The sequence below is a fragment of the Phyllostomus hastatus genome, unplaced genomic scaffold (genome assembly GCF_019186645.2).
Source record: "Phyllostomus hastatus isolate PE091 unplaced genomic scaffold, TTU_PhHast_1.1 phas_contig_159, whole genome shotgun sequence".
Taxonomy (NCBI): domain Eukaryota; kingdom Metazoa; phylum Chordata; class Mammalia; order Chiroptera; family Phyllostomidae; genus Phyllostomus; species Phyllostomus hastatus.
This window is the reverse complement of record NW_025333640.1, coordinates 25,829,014-25,832,405: the sequence shown is the minus strand read 5'-3', so window position 1 is coordinate 25,832,405 and position 3,392 is coordinate 25,829,014. Positions and strand designations below refer to the sequence as shown.

Sequence of the window (3,392 nt, the reverse complement as noted above, 5' to 3'; positions counted from 1 at the left end):
TGTGGGGTGCTGAAGGAGCCTGAAGAACCAGCCTGGGAAGAAAAGCTGGGGCGCCGGCCAGGCAGCCGGTCTCTTTCAACACTCTTGGCTGGAGCAGATGGACTTTATTTCTCCTGTCGGTCTTTACTATGCTCAAGGGTCAAAGTCCTGGGAATGAGAGCCTAGTTGGCAGAGTGCGTGTCCAGTGCCCAGCCCTTGGCCCTGGCAGCCTGCGGCAGCATTGGTGGAAGAAGCCTCCAGGTATCTCTTCGGATTCCCTAGTGTGAGACAGGCACAGGAATTTTACCAAGACTCGGTGCTATGTGGGAAAATGGTTACCCAGGTGGAAATCGGGGCACTGTTGGGAAGTGGGAATGCGGGCTAAGCATTAAAAAATGCCAATGTTTTACACTGAGAGAAAAAAAAAGTGATCATCGAAGCCCAAAAAGCCACAAGTCTGTTGAGTTGATATGTGCTGATATATTTTTCTATTTTCCAATTGTTAGATTGCTTCCTTTTTCTCCCTCCTGCAACAAATAGCCCTGATCATATACATCTGAAAAATTATCTTCTCACTTAAGACCAAGTGCCGGGTCTGGAATTACTGGGTTGAAAGATAGGACATGAGTGTTCATACTTTCTTCATTTTCTGTCTTGGTCAGGTGCCCATGCACTTTGAGAATATGCCTCATTCGTGGCAGATTGGCTTTTCAGTGCCAGGATAAGTTCCCGGTGAGGTCAGTCACCCTGTAGAGACCTGCCTGTGGATAGTACCAGGGGCATTTGTAGTGCTGGGAAAAACTCTCGAGTGCTCTTCTCTTTCCTTCTAACATATTTTATATCCATGGCTATCTGGATGCAATAAACTGCAAGGTCACTGCTTAGGTCAGTAGATCTGGATGTAATAGGAGAGAGGGCAGCACTGGCCCGAGGGATCTGTGGGCAGTGGGAGTGCCTGCTGATATGTATGATGTGCCCAACCCCCTCTTCTCCACACCAGGTCTCTCTTCCAAAGCCGGACGCAGGGGAAGCAGTGATTGCATTATGACCTGGGGCGGGTGCTGGCTGTGTGCCTTGACCCACATATCCTTGAGCCAGGTTCTTCTAACTGCATACAGGAAAAATGGAAGACCCAGATTTCTTCAGAGCCCTTTTATTCCAATGTGAGAAAATTGGAAAATTCCCCTCCCACACTCACCCCACCCACACGCCCATTCCCCATTGTCCTACCCCGGCTGCACTGAGAACGTCCACTTCTCAGGCAGACTGCCAGGTCGGCTGCACCAAGTAGCAGGGTGCTTTGTTTTATAATTATCCATATGTCAGCTTTTTCCTCATGGCCAGAGTACACCAGATTGCAACGTCTGGAAACTAGAGACTGCCTCGCCTTAGCAGTCCTTGCAGCATTTGCACAGTGCCTTGCGTACTCCAGCCACCCAATCAACATTTATTGACTAAATATCCTGAGGCAAGTGGAATAGTTCTAGGACTGCTTTGGGGTCTCCCACTCAGAAGTTACAATGTCTCGGGTTTCTGGAAAAGGTGCACTCTCCCTAGAAACAGTCAGGGGACCCTGGAGGAGTTCTGAAATGCCCGTGCAGTGTTCTTGAGGACAGAAGCAAGCCTGGTGCGGGAGCAGATGGGATAGGCCGCACCCCCTCTGCGTGGGCTGTGTGGAAAGCCCATGGCACTCCAGCCACATGGCCTTTTTCAATTTCCTGTGCTGGTTCTCCAACAAAGCTCCCTCTGCATGTCTCTCCCCTCTCCACCTCACGCACCTTATTCCTACCCACGAACTCCTCATCCTGCAAGTGTGCGCTTACTTGCCAATTCCTCGTTGGCCTCTCAGAATAGGCCCAATTCTGCTGTTAGAGCACCGGGAACATATAGCTCTTTCCTAGAACTTACCAGAGTGTTTTCTTTTTTTTTTTTTTTAAGAATCAGAGACAAGTTTTTCATTTGTTCACTTCTTGCATTGAAATACTTCAATGACACCCTCGGCCCGAGACTTTTTGCTTCAGCCATTAACTACCACACAGCTGCAACCAACCACTTTACAGGTTTTCCCTCTCGGGCGGTTTTACAGAGGCCTTCCCATTCCTCTGGTTTCTGGTTGGCACCAACCTTAATTAGGCTATTTGGCATTTAGCACAAAGGGCCTCCACCAACCCGACAGGCTCATCACAGGTGGGCGCAAGCACCCAGCCGGCGGCCTGGCTGTCTTCTTGGACTGCACGTGCTAGGCCCTCGTGGATAAGAGCGGTCTCCAATGCTTCCTGTGAAGCAGTATTAACATCCATTCACATCCATGCACATCCATGCCTGCCTCGGCCACAGCTACCTGTGGGTCTCTGGTGGAGCTGAATCTTGAGTGCATTGGCTCCGCAGCAGGGAAAGAGCCAGAGTTTTCTCTTGATATTTGGATTTGTAATTATTTTATCTATTCTGTCTGACTGGAGATTGTTACTTCATGCGGACATGAATGTGTGTGTGAGTGTGTGTGTGTGAGAGAGAGAGATTAAGATTGATATTTACTATAGGAATTGTCGCATGGAATTATGGAGGCCAAGGAGTCTCACGATCTGCCGTTTGCAAGCCGGAGAACCAGGAAGGTTGGTATGTGCGGCCCGAGAATGGGAAGCACCGATATCTGAGGGCAGGAGAAGATCGCTGCTGTCCCAGCTCCCGGACAGAGGGACTTGACCCTTCCTCTACCTTTTTGCTCCATTCAGGCCCTCAGTGAACTGCACGATGCCCACTTGCAATGGTGACGATGACCTTCTTTATTCAGTCTGTGGATTCATATGCTAATCTCTTCCAGAAACACCCTCAGCAGACATAGCAGGAGATAATGTTTGTCGGCTCTTTGGGCACCCCTTAGCCCAGTCACTCTGACACCTAGACGTAGAGATCCAACAGAGATCCTTGCCCGACTCTCGGTGGAGCTCATTCAGTGGAAGTGCTCGCAGGCAGGGTGCTCCAAGCACATCACCCAGGCTGCCAGTTTGGGAAGTCTCGGTAGGTGTCCTGTGCAGGAAACAAGCATTTAAGTAATATCAATGTAATGAAAGTGTCAAACACATTTGGGTAGTTTTTACTGTGTGATAATTTAAGAAAAGATGCACTATAAACCGCTAATAGTGGTGATATATACATATGTATAGTGGGGGATCTTTCATTTTCCCTTCACCAAACTTTTTTGTTTCTTTTTTATTGTGGTAAAATACACATGACATAAAGTTTACCTTTTTTTTTAAATTCTAGAGCGAGAGGAAGGGAGAGAGAGAGAAACATCGATGTGAGAGAGAAACATGGACCAGTGCACCCCAACAGAAACCAAACCTGTAACCTAGGCATGTGCCTTGACCAGGAATTGAACCTGCAGCCCTCTAGTTCACTGGGTGATGTTCCAG

At 48.6% G+C, this 3,392-nt stretch overlaps 1 pseudogene; it reads right to left on the bottom strand.

The window, feature by feature from the left end:
• Positions 1-1,942: 1,942 nt before the first annotated feature.
• On the bottom strand, positions 1,943-2,279 carry LOC123814102 (annotated as a pseudogene).
• Positions 2,280-3,392: the final 1,113 nt, after the last annotated feature.